General features: G+C 43.4%; 1 protein-coding gene across 2 annotated transcripts in view; it reads left to right on the top strand.

Moving 5' to 3' along the window:
- The window catches only part of LOC135309655 (glypican-5-like), a 381,061-nt gene that overhangs the window by 8,581 nt on the left and 353,152 nt on the right, over positions 1-19,328 (top strand). The gene's annotated exons all lie outside the window — the stretch shown is intronic.

Below are 19,328 nucleotides of genomic sequence, written 5' to 3'. Positions count from 1 at the left end.
GAGCCTGGCAGGAAAAGGAATGAAAGGATTTGGGGTTTGTCAGGGACTGGCCTTTGAATAAGCTTAGAGACTGAGCTGTGCAGAGATGGGTGATGTCTGCAGAGCTCTGAGTAACAGAACTGGTTTACACAGAGGGGCTTGAGGACACAGGCTGCTCCAAACTCAGGTGTGCAAGCCCTCCCAACATGCTAATCCAGGTTATTCAGGGACACCCATGCAGTCTTTCTGGGATGTGGGATGATCACATCTTTGGTTTAATTTTTTCCATCAATACTTATCATGATTCAAAAATCAATGAACTTCAACTGAAGACTTCAATGAAGTCTCATTTTCAAAGGTGGAAATTAAAACAAACCCAAAAAACAACTTGAAGAGAACTGCTGTTAAATACTCCGATCTTCAAAGGAATGTTTAGGATATAATACAGAAAACAAGTGGGTTTGAATTGAAGAAACCTCAGGTTCTGGTTTCTTCTGCAAGCAAAATAATTTGCTAGGATTAGCAAAAGGCTTTCACCAAACAACCACAATATTTGTTAGAAGAAATTTAAACATTCAAAAGTAAAAACCCTCTTACCCACTGCAATCCTCTTCAGTGTTTATCTTGAATTTCATGAGAATTTTGCTATGTGAAGCAGCAGTAAATCTGAGTTGCTTTTATCTTACATGACAAAACTAAACCACTATCTTATAGTCCAATGCAATGATCTTCTTCTAATCTACCTTTCAACAGCTTTCTGTTCAAAAGGATATGCTCAGGAAAATGCTTATTTGGGGCCTTTAGCAATTCCATGTGTTGATTTATTTTGAGTTTGACTTCTAGTCTATTTTTCTTTTGAAGTTACACCTTTGATTCTTTAATTTTATTTTTTTTTAACTCTTAAGTGTGATCACATTCATGTCACTTAGAACTTCAGACACTTTCATGAGGTTTTTACTCCTGATGACAAAGAGGAAGCTGTCAAAACTGCAGAAACATGACTCTGGGAAATTTGGGTTTAATGGAGTTCTTAAGTTTTTCTGGTACTCTACTGCTTTTTGACAGGATACCTCTGGCTTTGCACATTAAGAAGCTTTGGTGCTAACAGTGATAAAGAACACTTTTATCCCTTTTGTAGAGATGAATGGGGCTGAGATTTCGTGGCATGCTCTAATTCTCGCAAGGGCATTACAGCAATCCTCACGTTTGTCACTTGTCTGTGCTGCAGTGGCCTCCCTGGGGGACCCTGGCTGCATTGTGCAGCGTGGGTTCTGCAGGGAGATGAGTGCTCAGCCCCTCAGCTGTGCAGGACACAAAAATATTGGTGTTTGTTAGATTTGGCTGCATTGTGCAGCGTGGGTTCTGCAGGGAGATGAGGGCACAGCCCCTCAGCTGTGCAGGACACAGCACAGAGTTTGACAGGAGCACGAGCAGCATTTCCAGCCCACCTTCAGAGCAGCTGGTGCTGATGCCTTAAGCTTAACTTTCATGTTTTCCAGATTCTGACTGCATTGGTGTGTGACTCTGAACTTCTTATAAAGTGTTTGCAGGTCTCCTCACAGCTCAGTCAGACAAAACAATCCTTTTCCAGCCCCAGAACCAAGGACACTGTCACAGCTTTGGGCCCAAAAGTGCAAACAACAGGGAATTGAGGAGAGCAAACTGGGAGGATGGGACTGCATAACCTGGAGCTGGAATTGGACAATTTACCCCAATATGGAAATGGACCAAAACCTATAAAAATGTGACAACTCGTGACTCAGAGTTCATCTGGGTGTAGCCTTGGCCAGGCTCTTGCACTGCCCAAGGTGTATCCTTTGAAGGCCTTTTAATAAATCCCTACTTTATTCCTTTAAAACTGTCTAGCCTCTGTTACAGGTAACTTCTTGAGGCATCAGTGAAAACTACCTTGATATCATGCAATAAATATTAATTTTTGCCTGCATTGTGCAGCTTGGGTTTCCTGCAGAGGAGATGAATGCACAGCCACCCAGCTGGCGAGCAGCACAGGCAGGACACATCACAGGTGGCCCAGAGCTTGATAGGAGTGTGCTGCTGGTGGGGAAGAGCAGCATTTCCAGCCCACCTCAGAGCAGCCAGTGCAAACTACCTTGATATCCTGGAAAAATATTGGTGTCAATTTTTCTCACTTAGGTGTTGCTCAAGGAGGAATTTTTCCTGATTCTGTTGGGTTGCAGATGTGTCAGTGTACAAAAGCAGGACAAGGACCATGCTCAGTGCTGCTCCCCTTTAGATTAGAACAGAGAAGGGAGCAGCTATCAGCTGCCTGTCCTGTCCTGCTTGTTGGCAGCCCTGTGGTCTCTGTCCCTGGTTGAACACAGGCTGCATCTCTGCTGCACAGCCCCCTCTGAGCATCCCACCTGGGAGGGTTGTGGTCCAAGGGTGAGCTGAGCTGGCAGGGTGGGAGCTGCTTTGTGTGCTCCCATCCTTGTGCCTTTACCATGGAGCTGTTGTGGCAGCAGCACCATGGCAGGGGATCTTCCTGCTGAAGGATCTCTGAGGGCTGTGGGGGTTTGACCAAAAAAACTCAAAAAGCATAAATAAGCCCATGGGTGGGTGACTGCAGCTCACTTTATCCCACCCTGAAAGCAAACCTTGCTCAGGTCACAGGGGCATTCCTGGATGGGCTGCCCTGTGCTTGGTGGCCTCATTGCTGGCTCCCTAAGGAACTGCTGGACTTGGCCAGGCTCTGCCAGGGCAGCAGTGTGAGATCTGTGTCCTTCCACCTCTGCCCTCTGGGCTGGAGCCTCTCTGATGCCAGGCTCTGGTAAAGGCTGCCCAGCCCCTGGCAGTGGGGCAGGCAGGGTAGGGGGTGCCCAGGGATTAGATGGAGACATGGGATAGATATTTCCACAGCCCCTGCACCCACTTCTCTCTGTAGTGCCATCCCAGCTTGTCCCAACTCTATGCAGGATTATAACAATTCTGGTGTTAAGAACAAATTCCTGGAGCACATTTGCCAAATTTTAGCCTGAAGCTCATTTTTACAGCCAAGTTATAAATCTTGAAAGTAAGGGTTTGTAATAAAAACACTGGTACTATCTTGAAGCCCAGCAATGCTGCTGTGGTGTAGTTTGAAAAAATAATAGTGTGTGGACTAGCTTGTGTTAATTACTCTTAAACCTGTTAGTGTGTTATGCCTGGCAAAGCCTGAGAAGCTTAGCTCTCTGTGACAGGAATGGTGTTTAGTTTGGGGTTTACTTTTTTATCAAATGCAAACAAAGAAAAGATTAGACACTTTAATGATTTCATGGTTTAAAATCTCTGTGCTAGAAACAACCTAATTAAATTCCTGACATCATCAGTTTTGTTAGTAAATAGTAACCATGGATGCAGAAGAGTCTTGCATCTCATTACATTCAGCATAGGGTTTCAATACAAGAGCCATTAGATGTGGTGTGGAAATGGAAAAACAAAGGGAAAGTATGGGACACGTTTTTTTTCTCTCATTGATCCAGAACACAGTCCTGGAAGAATATCTGTCATTAATTAGCAGGGCTTTAATGTAGGGCAGTAGGCCATAGGTTTCCTCTAGTGAATTTTGTAAATGGCAGCACATTGCCCAGGACAGAGGAGACAGAATGTATAAAAACTATTAGAACTGCAGGGAATCAGTAATTGAACAGTGTAGCTACAGCCAGTGCATATTTTACACTGACTTATGATGGTGTTTGTGGATGTCTCTGTCTCAGGAACAATCCAATCCAGATGCATAAATCATTTACTGCACCTGTCTTAACGTCGTTTAATAATAATAATAAAAAAAAAATCTAGATTTACTCGGGTAAGTGGTGACAAGAGTGCATGTTTAAGCAGGGGTGAATTAGTATGCAGACAGCAAACGTGGGCAGAAGGGAAACAGACTTTCTCATAAAGGAACTGATTAGAATGACTCAATGCCACTCTTTCTTTAACAGGAGATGTACTAGTTAGCACTTCATTTCAATACAAACAGCAAACAAATGATGTTCAGTTACCAGGGTTTGGCATAAGAGTGGTGTCTTCAAAGGGAGTGAGGCTGATCCAATGAAGTTAGAACAGATTTTGGTTTAGGGCTGGTGAATAAATTGGTCCAGTGTGTCTGAAAGCTGCTGTGAGTGCATTTGTCCACTCTGCAGGCCTGGGGATTTATGCTCAGCCTTGCAAGCAGCAGAAATGGTTCCACAGCCAGTAACAGGCTCCTCAATGAGCACACATGCAGCTGTCAGACTGTGATTTTTATGTTAGTAAACAAGCTCATCTTATCAACAAAGGTGCATTGCAGATTGATTTGACAATCACACGTAAAAACAATACAAAACCCAGAGCACAGCCCTGTTCAGATAGCACTGGCTTATTTTTCATCAGTTTCAAAAGGGAATTTTTCTTTAGAAACAGTGGCCCAGGGCTGATCATGTCTTCCTTGCCGTTTTTCCTGATGGATGTGTCAGGTGAGCTTCAGCCAAGCTGCAGAGGGATGCTCCTTCTTCCTTAGGATGAGATGCACACTGTGCAGCTCCCTGTTAAATGGCAGTGCCTCTTTTCCCCTGGGGAAAACAGGGTGATCTGCAGTGGATTGTGTGCCTTGGAAAGGAAATTCCCATGGCTTTTAGTGGGAAGGGTCAGAGGCTGCTCTGGGATTCCTTGCACACAAGGCAGTTCTCAAAGGACTGGTCGGGTCTCTCCCGTCGTGTGGGATTCCTTTACTGGTGGATGGAGCCAAAGAACACTTCATGGGCAAGGATGGCTTAGAAATTTAGCAGGGTGTAGCCTTTTTCATATGAGAAAGGGTTTACAGAAACTTTGTCATTGTTTAGGAGTGTTTTAACTGTCAGTGAATGGAAGAAAAAGACAAAGAGAAAAAAAAAAAGTTTGTAGCTTTGACATGGAGATATGTTAGGGGATAAAGGGGCCTGCACTGGAAGCTGCTATCAATCACAGCATACCTAGCACATAACACAGCTCAGGAGACCTCTTAAATGTGGAACTTTGTGCAATAAATCTATTCCTGCAACATGTTTATTCCTTTATTACATTTGTGGGAAGAGGAGATTTCGCTGCATATTCTGTAGAGTGATGCATAAAATCCATATTTATAATCCCGCTGTATATATTCCACATGTTTCATCACCAGTATATTAATTTGTTATATGGATTTGTTCTTTGCAGCCAGGCCCTCTTTTAATGAGAAATTTCAGTGTCCTCGGAGAAATTATTAAAAAAAAAAAACAAGTAGGTTTTTTTTTTCTGATTTATTTGTATATCATGTACTTTAAATCATCTTGGTGCCCACAAAAGGACTTACTAAATCTAATGGGGAAGTTACACAGCTATATTGCTACCTTAGAACATTGTTAGGCTGATTTAATTTGAAATTAATGGTTAACACTTGAGAACTGTCTTTTTATAAGCAGAAATTCTGTTCTTTTTCTAACATGTGTTTACTATATCAGAATGCCTTTCATCAACCAACTGGAATAACTTATGAATGGAGGTTTCTTTTCTTATAGATCAGTTTCATTTCATTAGCTATAGTGTTTTGTCATCTGGAGAGGGGGTTTGGCTTTAGAAAGGAAAAAAAATTGCTTTAACTACCAAAAAAGTGAAAAGAAGCAAATAGAAACCAGTGACATTCTCTAAAAATGGGAAATGCTCAAGAATTCATGCATCCAGCCAGAGATACTGATGCTTATTTTTTTAACTGGGAAAAATCGGCTTTCTTGTAAAAATACTAAATAGCAGTAAAATACCATGTTTAAAATGTGAAGTTTGTAGTACCAAGAGCTTTGGCTCTAGTCCAGCTCTGCTTTTGTTGGTCCAGACCCTGGCATTCAGCTGGCAGTGCAGGGGATTGATGGCTGAGGTTCCTGCACAGAGAAATTACCCTCCCAAAAACGATCTGATCCAAATGGTTCCTTAGTCAAAAGTGTTGAGGGGTAAATGCATCCTCCAGGTGATAAAGGACTGTGCTCCTCAGAAGATACAAGGTTTTACAGGTTGTTTTTTTTTTTTTTTTCTCCATATGAAATACTTGGAGCTGGCTTTACCTTTAATGGTAAGTTTTATGTTTCTATTTGAAGTTTTACCTCCTCCAGAGATTTGCCCCAACTTGCTGAAACCTTACAACTTATGAAATTCACATTTTCTGTGAAATTCCTACCCCTTTTCAGGTGGATTTCTAAATCAGTGACAGTGCCTTTTTCTGCAGGCTGCCTCCTGACAGGGAGAGGCTCCCTCTGAAGAGGGCAGCTCCCTGAGCACCAGGGGCAGCCCTTGTGTGCCCATTTCTGCCAGCTAATTGCAATTTCCTGGCCATTGCTGCCACCTCCAAGCCCCTGTGCTCTGCCAAAGCAGGTTTTTTTTTCCTTGCAGTCAGACAGAGAGGATGAGAGCTTGTTCTGTTGGCTCAGCTTCAGTGAGCTGCCCTGTCCCTGCAGCAGGGGAATGCAGATTTATCCCGATGTAACAAGGGGCACAGGAGGGAGTTGTTTCTATGATTTCCCTCTTCCAGTGAACAGCTGTGGAAGTCCTGACTGCCAATGTCTGTAGATGTTCATCTTCCCTTTGGTATGAAGCAAGGAATGGGGAAAATGTGTCTTTCCAGAAAGGAAATAAAATGAGGAAAAGTTATTCAGTGCAGGCAGCTTGACATAAAGAATGCTTTTGTACTTTTCCTATGAAGAAATGTAGCACCTAAAAAGTGCTTCATGCCTCATGGGTGAACTGAGGTATCAATAGAGAATAAAATAAAATAAATTCTTCCTAATAAAAGAAATTCTTCAATCAGAAGAATTTGGAGTGGACATGATTGTAGCTCCCTGAATTTTCAGCCTGGGGATTAAAAAATACATTTAGATTTTTCAAGAGTTTCTAGGAAGGGGCTTGAAAGCCTGGACTGATCAGATATCAGGAGGACTTTAAATGCCTAGAAGGAGCATGTTTGCCATGAACATCAGTTAGCAGGGTGGATTATCTCCCATTCCTCTTTCCAGCAAGATGTTTCCCTTGAGAACATTTTCAGGATATTTTTGGCTGTTCTCCTTTCTTTAAAAGCACTGGTGCTAAGGAGGAAAAAAGAAAAAAATAAAAGGCAAGTGCCCTACTGATGAGGTACAGAAAGGAGGATCCCTTCTGGCCACAAGCTTGGCATGGTATTGAAAATAGTGGGAAAAATAGAACAAAAAGGAATTTGTCAAGTTCTTGCTGCCAGTTGTGGGAAGGGTTTTCTGTTGCATTGGGAACAGAGTCTCTCTAAGTCAAATACAACCTCTGATGTGTTATTGCAACCAGATGCTCCTAGATGCTGCCAAGTTGGGCAGGTTTCCCTCTTCTATCACCTCTGTGTAAGCATCTGCTCTGAGCTCCTCTGAATGAATTTACTGAATGAAGAAAAGTCCATAGGAAAATTCCTGGTGGTGGAGTGCAATGTAACTTGAAATAACGCTGACCCTGGCAACAATAGGTCAACAAAAATATGAAAAAAACCCCTTGGGTTCCTGTCTCTTGTAGTTCAGAGCTTGTTCCTGTAAAGTGGATTGGATATCTCAGAGGTGGGGTTGTCTCAACTCCTGTGCTGAGCCATGACAGATCATAACAGGCTTGCCAAAAAGATGTTTTGCTGTCACAGCTCACCTGTGGATCCCTGTGTGCACAGTGGTAGTGATTCAGAACAGCTAATTAGACAATTAATTACTGCCTTGCTGAGCCAACACCCATTGCACAGCCACCGCACGCTTTTGAGGAATTGCATCAGCTTTTTGCATTTGTTCTGTTTGGAAGAGGGACTGGGAATTGGCCCAGAGAGAAATCCCAGCTGGCTTAGGGCTGTAAGTGTCAAAGGTGGATTACCCCAAATGCTGGCCCTAAGACAAAGACAAGAGCAGTTGTCTTTCCTCAGGAGGAAATGAAATCTAACAGCCTGCATGAGTCATGCATTTTTAGCACATCAGCTTTCACTCTACTGCCAGAAAATGTACTAAATACATAGGATTGTGTGTGTCTTAAGGCACATTTCAAAGCTCTGGCAGTGGGAGTGCTAACACACCAGGCTGTCCATGCCATTGCTCTCCAAGCACCTCACCATTCCTGCTTGGCTCCTCCTTGTGCATTTTCCTGCATTGTCCTCTCTCTTACATGTTAGTAAGAAACATCCTGGGAATATCAGCAAAGAGATGTTCAGTTCTGCCTTGAATGGGGTCAAAAAGAGCCAGGTGTCCATTTCCAGCAGCTTGGGTTTGTTGTCTCCCTGTCACCACCTTTTCCAAGGGCTCCCTCCCGTGCTCTCTGCTGCTGTGTATGAGGTTTCTGGGTACTTGCAACTCATAGGAGCATTTCCCCCTTTGGCTTTGGTGACAAACCATTTTCTGTGTGACTTCTGTATCATCACATCCAGCAGTCCTGTCCAGACTCACAGGGAGCCAATACCTCCTTCTGTCATCACCATTTCCAGGTGAAAGTTTGAGTGCTGATGTTGAGTCACATGTTGATGGTGAGCGTGGGATGGATAATGGAGAGAGAACTGATTGTATCAGGCAGCTTGGGAAATTCATCTAGCCAAATCAAACCAAAATTTTACCAAAATTCAAATTTACCAAAATTCATTTTGGTAAACAAAAAGCAAAACATTCCTTGGGTCAAACTTTTGCTTTCAACTAGCATCTTTGTTGGAGTCATTAACTTGGTGTCTTTTAAATCCAAGCTGCCCTCTCACATTAGATGATACAAAGGAAATTACAAAAGATCGATTTTACACTGTAAGCTTGACCTTTTTTAAAGACAAACCATGCAGACTCATAGTTGGATGATCATATTGTTGCAAAGAACGTTGCAAAAACAAATGATCTTGCTGAATCATGGTAAATAACTCTAATATTAAAGATTCTGTACACAGAAAGTAGAGTTCTGCATAAAAAACCCCCAGCCACCAGAAGGGATATTAAGGAAGATTGTCTATTAGTCAATTAAGGCAACTCTCCTTTTTATTCTCACTTTGTGCCCTTGGAAAATATCCCCACAGTGCAAGATGATTACCTTGCTTTTTTAATTATTGTATTGTTAATTATTGCCTTGCAAGAGGCAGGTTCAGATGGGCATTGGTGCAGATGAGCTGCTTGTGAATGAACTGTCCAGCCTGATGCACTTTGGTCAGCACAGCAGCCTGGAACAGGGAGCTGTATCCATGCATCACACACTTACCTACACAACAATACATGAGGAATAGCTTTAATACATGAGAAATTGGTTTAAGCTTGGAATATTCTTTGTCTGTGCTGGCACAAACAGTGTATAAAGGCTGATTAATAGTGGTTCTACAGAGCCTTATGCCTCTTGCCTGGAGTGCAGATATCAGAGTGTAGAATCTGGCAGAGAGGGCCATGGAATGGATTTGTAATGGTCTCTGAAGGGTCTGGGGCTCCATAAGCCAGTTAATGGATTGCACACAGCCATATGCAGCACTCCCATTCCTTATGGCTATAATGGAATAATAGTTTTCATTTAATAACCAACCCAAGGATAATTCAATACAAAGACATATTATATTCCATTTCAGCAAATGAAGCATGCCACAGCTTAAGTGGTATATCAGAGCTAAAAAAAACCCCTGCTCATACCCTGTGTTTTCCTTCACAAAGAAGCTTGCCACATATCAACATCTTTAAGTGCAAATTCTGGTTGTGAGTATATACCTGATCCTGGTGTTCAGTTTATTGATGACTTTTAAGGCTTTATTTTGGACAGATCTATGCCCATAAGTCATAGCTTAAAGGGCTAAATTCTTGCACGCTGACATCAGCCATTGAGAAGAGCTGTGGTTAATACATTGTTTGATGGAAGGTTTAGAAACCCCATTAAGAAAACATTGGCACCCTCAGCTTTAGGCTGAAGTCCTCCCAGTGAGCTGGAAGTGCTGACTTGGAGGGCAAAGATTCTGCAGAACGTGGGTGTTGTCCTTAGGAGTCACAGCCCTCGTCTCTGCGTGCTCAGAGATGAGCTTGTACAGCAGCACCAGGCACAGCAGACCTGCCCAAAGCTCACTGCGGCCACAGGAGCTTTGCACTGGTTTTGAGGAGTCTTGGATCTCACAGAGTTTGTCACAGGTAGAAAATCTTGATTCATTCAACTCTCCAAGTGTGTGAAGAACTTGGGATAATGTGCCTTGGGGTCCACATTTGTCCCAGATTGACTGTGCAGGGCAGAAACTCACTTATAGCCAGCCTTGGATTTGGTTTTGAAGAAAGAAAATGAGCAGTGTGGGATAGGTAGTGCTATCAGCTCTGAGTAATCTGTACTTCAAAGTCAAACAAAGCTTGCCTGTTACTTTGTGAAATACGGGTGGGATTTATCCTTACTCCTGTCACTAAAAATTGCCTGTAAGGAATCTCAGCAGTCAGTGAGAATAGATGGCTCAGAACCCAGCCATGGCTCTAGGGACCATCACAAATCTCAGGATGTCTCCCAAGTGCTTGATTTGTGCAGATGATGCTCTGATTTAGCAGAAAGTTGCATATAAACTCGTGTCGCCAGCAGCCTCTATTTGCGTCATAGATGCAGAGGCTCCAGAGAGTACATTATTCCAGCAAATGTCAGCATTAATTTATCCTTGCTCAGGGCTCATCTGCCTTTTCCTGCAGTCTCTTGGAGAAGAGAGATTACAGCCATGTGCATGAAAAATTCGGTGTCCAGCAGACGAGGCCAGGAGCTGCTCAGCATGCCGGAGAGCTGTGTGTGCTGAGGGAGGGGTGCCAGCAGCCTGCCCCAAGCAGAGGAGCTATGTCACTCTTCATTCCACCTCTCTTACTGAAAGCACCACGAAACTCATGGCATTAAGAAGCTGCAGTGATGTGTCCCCAGGGGAGTTGCAAAAGAAATTTCTGATCTGCTGGCAAGAGCCATGAGTACAGGGAAAAAACTTGAACTGAAATTGGTGGACATTAAGGGCTGTTCCCACAGCAGGGCTGGAGCTAAAGGGGTTGAATGTCCCTGTTTTTTTGATGTCAAGATTTGCAGCAATTGCTGTGCTACTCATGAGCTAGAAAAAGTTTGCACTCACACACAGGGTTTAACCGAGCATTTGCATTCAGGTTCTCCCCTTTGAAAGGCACCTTTCAGCTCCAGGATTACTTGTTGCATTATATCCATAAGTCACTTTATGGTGTGGTGGGAAAACAGCAAAAGGTGATTTTCAATATTTAAACAAAAGAAGCCAGTTGTTAAATACAGTTCTTAAAAAACACAGTGGTACTTGTGGCATAAATCATACATTAAAATGTAACCCAGTGTTCTTACTCTTTATTTTTCTGATTCTGTATCACACTTGCTCAGTTTGCAAAGGTGCTGAGTGTTTGCACTAACAATGATCCTACAGGAGAAGTTATGCCAGAGACCTCCCCAAATCCATCATTTCCAGCTCCTGCTCTGAGGGATGCCTCTACAAGTCCCATTTGCAGTGAAAGCACTGGGCAGTTGCTGGACCAAAAAGAAACTGTGGGACTTGCTGCCAGCACTGAGAAACCAGGAAGCTTTTCACAGTTTTCTTGAAGTGTGGACTTCCACTCCAGAATCCTCCTGTTGGAAATGTTTATCACAAAGTCTTCTACAGTGAGATCTTTAGCAAGAGTGTTTGTCTAAAACTGACAACAGTGAATGCCAATTAGAAAAAGCTCTTCACAACGTGTATTTTTTATGAATAGCATATTTTAACCAAATGTGCTTCAGACAGCACAGGCAAACTTCCCAGGCATATTTCAACAGTGACTTGTGCCTGTTCTGCTCTTGCTGATCCAGTCTCTAGGCTATCAAGCTGCTGTTGCCCTTCAAAATGATGTGGACTAGGTATATTGTATGAATTTAACATCTGGCAGTATGACTTGGTGAAATGTGGTGCTTTTTTCATGTCTCTCACTTTGTAGATCTCTCCACTGCAGATTCTACTGGTAAATGATGGTCTGTCTCCATGCCAGCAGTTTTTAGCACAGTCCTGCCCTCCAGCCCCTCATACACCCAGTGGGTCTCTGTGCAGATCGTGGATGACTTGTGCTGAGTGACTTTGCAGAGGCTGCTGTCCAGGAGTGCCAGGCAAGCTGAAGGCTGTCTGCAGAGCCCATTGTCTGTCTCCTCTGAGCACCACCTGACCTCTGGAGATGGGCTTGAGTAGGAGTCTTGGCACTTGGGATGGGTTTGGGCAGGATTTGACTTCAGGGAATGAAGCGAGTTTGTGGTTGTTAAATTTAATTCTGAAGGCATGTGTTTAGGCTGGAAAATATAATTATACAGCATCTGGTTCTCTAGAGTACATTTTCTATAGCAACAAAAGTTATCTTCAGGACCTACTTCAGCTCCCCACTGGTTGCTGGTGCCAGTGATGCTGTGTGCTGACTGGAGCATGCTTTGGTTAAGGGCAGGTGCTGCATGCTGGCTGTGTGCTAAACCTCACCAGGGTTGTTATTGGATCTCCTGGGGTAGTTCCCACAACCAAACCACAGGGACAGGAGTGATTGTTGTGTCAGGGCTTCCCATGGAGCCTGCATTCCCACAGCAGCAGGTGGGAATGCCAGAGGCTGACTCTACCTGGACACCAGTCCTGGCACCCTGTGCAGATGTCAGGTGGGGGAAGCGGATGAGCTGAAGGCACGTGCTGCCATCAGCTGAAGGAGCAGGTGACGTGAACTTGCCATGCCATGCATCAGCGTGGTGGCAACCTGCCTGCTTTTGTCACATTGCATGAAGGGCTGTGCTTTTTCACTAGGCTCTACCTGTGCCATGAGAAATCCAGAGCACTCTCCTCCTCCCCTCTTGTCTGTACTCCTGAGTGTCACTGTCATGTTTTCTGAAAAATCTCTTTGCCCAGGATTTCTCTCCTGGGAAGCTGAGAAGCCTCAGAGAAAAATGAAAACAATGATTATCTGATTTGCTTCTCCTGTGTTTTGCTGCTTTGGAATGTGTTTGGAAATTGTTTACCAACAGGTAGTTGTTTCATTGGTTTCTTCTGTGAATGATTTTGACTTAATGGCCAATTACAGCCAAGCTGTGTCAGACTCTGGAGAGAGTCATGAGATTCATTAGAATCCTTCTAGCCTTCTGTCTGTATCCTTTCTGTATTCTATAGTATTCTTTAGTATAGTTTAGTATAGTTTCAGTATAGCATTCTTTAATACAATATAGATCATAAAGTAATAAATTAGCCTTCTAAGGACATGGAGTCAGATTCACCATTTCCTTCATTTGTCTGGGAACCCCACATATACAAGACCTGACAGACATAATCCCCCTGTGCTGCTGCAGTCCTGCAGCCCCTTGTGCTGGAGGGCAGCTGCAGAAACTTGTGCATGGCCACGTTTGCCCTATTTAACCCTGGGTTTTCACCCTTCACAGCCTCCCATGAAGAAGGGGACGCTGTGTCATCCAGCACACAGAGACCTTCACTCTGGACACACGAGGCTGAACAGGTCTGTGTGCATGCCAGTGGCAGAGGGAGCAGCAGAAAGGCTCTTGGTGTGCACAAGTTCTCATTAAAGAAGTTTAATTTACCCCCATGTGAGAGAGATAACAAATGCTGCTGTACAGTACAGTGGTTCTGAGCCATGGAGTTTTGCTACAAAGCTGAGCACATAAACAAATTTTCTGAGGACAGAAAGTGGTGGCTGGTGGGAATGGTAATGTGAGATGTCAAAGGAGTTTGTTTATTTTGATAAACTAGTTGATATTCTAGGATGCTTTTTCTCGTGTTGATAAAGTGTCAATCTTAGCGAGGAACTTTGCTATTGATGACCTTTCATGTAAAGTTGCAAGGCAGAAAGCAAAGATAAACAACTTGAACAATACAATTAAGGCAAACCCAGAATTCAGTCAATGAGAGACATCAGTTTTAAGTAAATCATCCCAGGGAAACAGAGCTATTTGAAAATGCAGTGGCATCGCTTACAGTACAGTGGGCAATTAGTTTTAATTAACTTCAAATTCTGACACATAGTTAAAAATCAGCTCTTCTGAGTGCCCAGCTAGAAAGGTGGAAGTTGGGGCATTTTGTTCTGCTTGAAAAAGCTATTACAAATATTATAATGATGCTATTCACACTTCTATTATAAATTTTATGTGATCTTTTGAATTTTTTATGAAATAGTACTTTTGGAAGATGATCTTGTTCCATGCCATAAGCTTTTGAATAAGGACACTATTTTCTAAGAAGAATAAATTGAAGTTTTAGAAGCAGTTTTGAATTCAATGACAATGTCTGTTAATGAAGTCCAACATGTCATGGTCTTTACCTGTCAGGAGGAATCAGCCAGGAGCTCTTGTAAGGCTATCAGAAATTATAGGCAGCCAACATGTTGTGATCTTTACCTGTCAGGGAGGAAAGAGCCAGGAGTTCTTGTAAGGTTATCAGAAATTATAGGCAGCTTTTGATGCATATTTTAAAGTTAAATTCAGCACTTTAAATGTGATGTGTGTCTCACTATGGAAGCCCCAAGTACAGATTTTGTAGGAGGTGAGGGGGTGGCTGATGTGCCTTACAAGTGCTCAGAGAAGCATGAATGCCCTGTCACAGCCTGTCCACACATCCCTCTTCCCTGTGTATCCAGTCTGACTTCTTAAGTATGAAATTTATTTCCCTTATCAGTATTTTGAAGTAAGCCAAACCAGAGCTAGATACTTCTGCTGGTGTTATGCAGCCTTTACTCCTTGAGTAATCTTCTTGATTTCCCTTGGGCTGTGAGGCAGCTTCTCACATGAGAAAGTTCAGAATATTCTTGCTTGTCCCAGTTAAATTAATTTGTATGCTGAGCCACGCAGGTGAGGGCAAAGAGTATATTCATTTTCTCAGCTGCTCGGTGACCAGGATGCTTGAGCAAGAATTCAGACAGAAAGAGCTGGTATTACTGAGATGGGAAGGCTGATACCACGCTGTCACCTTCCCATGGTGTTCCTCTTGGATTGTATCACTTATCAGCCCTGGGAGGTGCTGCATTTCTGAGTCATTAAAATCTGTGCCTTTTCCTCCCTTACATTTCCAGTGAGATTTTGAGATAACTGTTTCTCAGGACAGTTTTTTTACGACCAAAAAGCTGCTGTTCTGGGGGTTTAGGCTGATGTCCTCAGCTCACAGCAGTCTCTGGGGGCCACGATGGGACTTGGAACAGATCTAGAGAGGGAGAACTCTGATATGCTGTACACAGTGCAATCTCTAAATAAGCACAGCAGGTCTGATCTCTGCCACAGGAGATAAGTCAAGGGGCTGAAGGATTTTTGGTCTGATACAAAATAATTGTTCTCACACTGTTGAAACACTGGAAAAAGATGAAAAAGTGGAAGTCTCTTCAGAATTGTCTGGAGGATGTTTTCTCTTAACTAGTGGCTGTCCTGACTTGCTGCGTTGTCACATCAATTGTATTTCTTCCATAGATCTTTGATTAGTTGGTGGTCTAATATTATTTTTTTTTCAAAATTAGTGTTATGGTACAGTTAATGGCTGTGCTTTTCAGGTATGATAGGGTGTTTTTAAGGGAAAAAACATACCACAGGCACTTCTAAAGTGTGCATTTCAATAGGTCTGGTAAAGTGAAAAATATCCCTGAAATAATGAGGCAGCACAGGAATACTGAATTCTGACCATAAAAAAAGGGCTGCACACATTTTTTCTGTGTGGAGTCCATGCAGCATGGGAAACAATTCATGGTGTGGCAGCATGATCATTCTCTTTGTGCTCAGTACTGGCAGGGAAGGAGAAGAGAAGGAAATGGGATCTCTCAGCAAAAAAAAAAAACAAAAAAAACCACCAAAAAACCAACGGCAGACATAGACTGGTAATTTTTGTAATAGGTTCATATGTTCATCATTTAACAGGATGAGAAAATTTTGAGTAAAATCACCAGAAATAATTTTTTAGCAGTGCTTTTTAGTCTTGGCATATTTATGAATATTTCATGCATTACTTTTTTACTATTAAGATCTATATTTAAAATTTCATACTCAGCTTTAAAGTTTGCTCTGACTTGAAATAGTCTTCAGAAAATAAATTTAACTTTCTTAAAAGGAGAAACACCGGAAAATTCTAAAACCCTGAAAAAGGAAACTAGTCTTAATTACAGATGGAGGATTTTTCACTTCTTTTGAGGAGGATTAAGTTGTTTTTTAAATGAAAATCAGCATGTCATTTGGGTTTATCCTAGTGATATAAATAGGTTTCTTAATTTTCCTTCTGTCCACTGAGTTCTTCAGGTTCTTCAGTGAAACATGTACCTTGAAGAATTGGACCTCCAAAGATAAACTAAGGCTGTGCAGACTGGATTGCTGGCTTTCCTGGCATGGCTGAGGCACAAACAGCAAGGCTTTCCTTGGGGAGCCAAACTGGCAAGAGCAGACCTCGTGCCCATTAAGTCCCATTGGTGGAAAGTCCAGTTGGAGATTGAGCTTATTTTAAACATAAGGGAATTAGTCCAGCTTCCATTTAAATCACTGGCACAGCTCCAGCCATATTCAACCAGAGAAGGGCTGAGGCAGCAGGCACACAAAACCCTGTTTCTAAGCCTGATCCCAGCCTTTCTTACACATCCAAAGCTCATGCTGAGGACTGTGGTCACTTTAGCAGGATTAGGCCGAGCAGATTGTTTGGGCAGATTTATGTGGCCATTCATTGTAAGAAGTACTGATACAGTTCTCAGTGATGTACAGTTGATAAATATTCATTTGTTAAAATACAAGACACCTGTTGACAAGGTAAACTGTGATTGTTCCAAGCAAATTGCTCAAGTGTGGTAGAATGTCATGTACAATAACTGGCAAAACAGCTCTCGTGTTATCTGCAGCCTGCTCCAGCAAAGCACTCGGGCATGTGTGTTTGCCATGAAGCACCTGCCCACCTTCCCTGCAGCCAGCCTGCCTGCCCTGCTGCATGGGGAGCGTGTGTTTTGGAGAAATGGGGGCTGAATTCCATGGACCCCACTGTGTCCTGCCGGTGGTGTGTGCTCCCAGTCCTCTGGGAAGCCAAACACAACGCCGGGTTTGAGGATCACTTTGTAGGGACAGACCCTGCCACTTTTCACTGGCTGGGTTTAAGCAGCAAGCTTGGATGCTCAGTGGTGCCAGAAGGTTCTCATTTGTCACCTAAGCAGTGTCAGGAGGTGTGACAGGTAAGTGTCACCCCCGGGATGCAAGGGCTGTATTTTACCTGTGGACTGTGTGCAGGCACATCACCTGGGGCTGCTCAGGTGATAACAACTATCTCACTGTTATGGATATATTCAGTGGCAAAAACATACACCTCAGCAGTGTGTGGAAAGGTCTACTTTTATTCTTATGGAAGAGGGGGAAAAAAATTAAATTCTATCCTGAAACGATCCATCTTTATTTAATGCTTCTCAGTACAGATATCACAAAATCACGAGAAACATAAATGATTCCTTATGTAATGAAGTAACCAGTATTACATGTATGGACATTCCACTTCACTGAGTTTTCAGCTGGGCACAGGAATAATTCTGGTCCCTTAGCAGGATTTTGAGGCGAGGAGGGGAGCTGGAGATGATGTAATGGGCTGCCCTCTGCTAACAATATGAGGACCAATTACAAATAAGTGACATAACTTAAAAAGACAGGTGATGAAAAGAACACCCATCATACAAAGATGAGGCACTAAAATCATGTTAGAAAAGAACTAGGGATTTGAATTTGCCACCCACTGAAAACAATAGCAAAACCCCCACTGAATTAAATGCCTCAAGCCCTTGCACAGGACTGATTCAATGCTATTCATAGAATAACGTATATGCCAAATAATGCTGTTATTTGTCAAGTAAATTATTTGTCAAATCCATCATCCTGCTGTTTCTTTTCTGGCAGAACTCCCACTGAAGTCAAATGGGGGTATTGTCTGAATAAAGTCTTTTAGAATTGGGCCCGAGGTTAAACAAAATGCAACTGGGGGCAACTTGTTATAACATCTTCCTTGGGTTCACAAACCCACATGATGGACAATAGTTTGGCAGCTGGGGCACTGTGCCTTATGATGCTGATTTGTTCTGTCACTGATGCCAATTATTCCCTCATCTCTCTTTAATCCACCTGTTGCCACCTTGATTTGTTCACGTGTGTGTGTAACCTCAGCCTTGCTGGCTGTATGGGCTCGGTGTCCAAGGGCTCTGGACTTGCTGGGGCTCAGCCCTTTTGGTGTGCTGGGCTCCTCTGTGACCTTGGAAAGCTGCAGGATGAGCCAGGGACTGCAGCTCTAAAGTGCGTGAGCAGAGGGCTTTCAAGGTGGCTTGTTCTCTACTTTTGAATTAAGAAGCCTGATTATACAGCTGGTCTGTTCTTCCAGTTTGTTTTTTTCTTTTAGTTTATGAGTTAAATGGTCTACATCAAATTGTTTGGGGTTTTTATTCTCAAAAAAAAAGGGGAGAAATTAATCTCTTGTTGTCTTGATAGGAACAAAGTTAATACAAGTAAATTGCTTAAAGGATTTGTGCTTCTAGCTATTAAAATACAACTTAGGCAACTTCAGTGCTTGAGTTCAGCCTCATTACGACCTATGGGAATGTATAATGGTTAAATTAGCTGCAGGTGGGCTCCCCTGCTGCTCCAGAAGCACATTAGAAGCATCTTGAGGGTTGCAAGTAACCTTCAAGAAATCAGACATAAGGGCCCCAAACAATAGTCATTCTTGTAGCTGGTAACGTGCTCCATATGCCTGAGAGGTACTGCGCAAATGGGACTCTTTGTGGGAGGCTGCTTGGGTCTGGCTGCTCTGGAAATTGAACGTTTTTGTGAAATGGAAAATATTCATAGGTGTTGAACACAGTTCTCAAACGTGTGGTAAAGCAGTTGACACCAAAGCTTGCTGAGGGCAGTGAAAAGATCGCAGACCACCTCTCTGAAGGTGGTGTGATCCCCAGGAGGGGGCTATGCCCCCCGAACCACACAGGACGGAACTGCTGCTGGCTGTGGTACAAATGAACAATTTATACCTGCATTTGGTGTATAAAGATGTGTTTCCTGGGGTAAAGTTTCTGTTCTCTGCAGGGACTGTTGGCTGGAGTTAACACTTGTCTCACGAAGACCGTTCCGTGTCATCTGCTAGGAATTTCAGGGTCGGAGCAAACCGTGAACGAGTGTGCAACCTGCAGCGCTCGGGGCTTCATTCCTCCTGCTCCGTTTGCTCCCTGTACCTGTTCTCAACGCCGAGCGCGCACCTCCCTTCTCCGGGCAGCGCCGGGAGCCCGCCCCGACCCGGCCGGCTCTGCGGGGACCGCGGCGATGCTCGCCGCAAACTTCAGCGCGGCGGTGCCGCGGGGCGGGCGGGCAGCGGCGCGGCGCTGTGCCCTGCCGGGGCTGCCCGGGCTGCCGGGGCTGCCGCGGCC

This window comes from Passer domesticus, chromosome 11 (genome assembly GCF_036417665.1).
Source record: "Passer domesticus isolate bPasDom1 chromosome 11, bPasDom1.hap1, whole genome shotgun sequence".
NCBI classification, from domain to species: domain Eukaryota; kingdom Metazoa; phylum Chordata; class Aves; order Passeriformes; family Passeridae; genus Passer; species Passer domesticus.
Note: the sequence above shows the minus strand (reverse complement) of the source record. Positions and strands in the feature narration are given on the sequence as shown.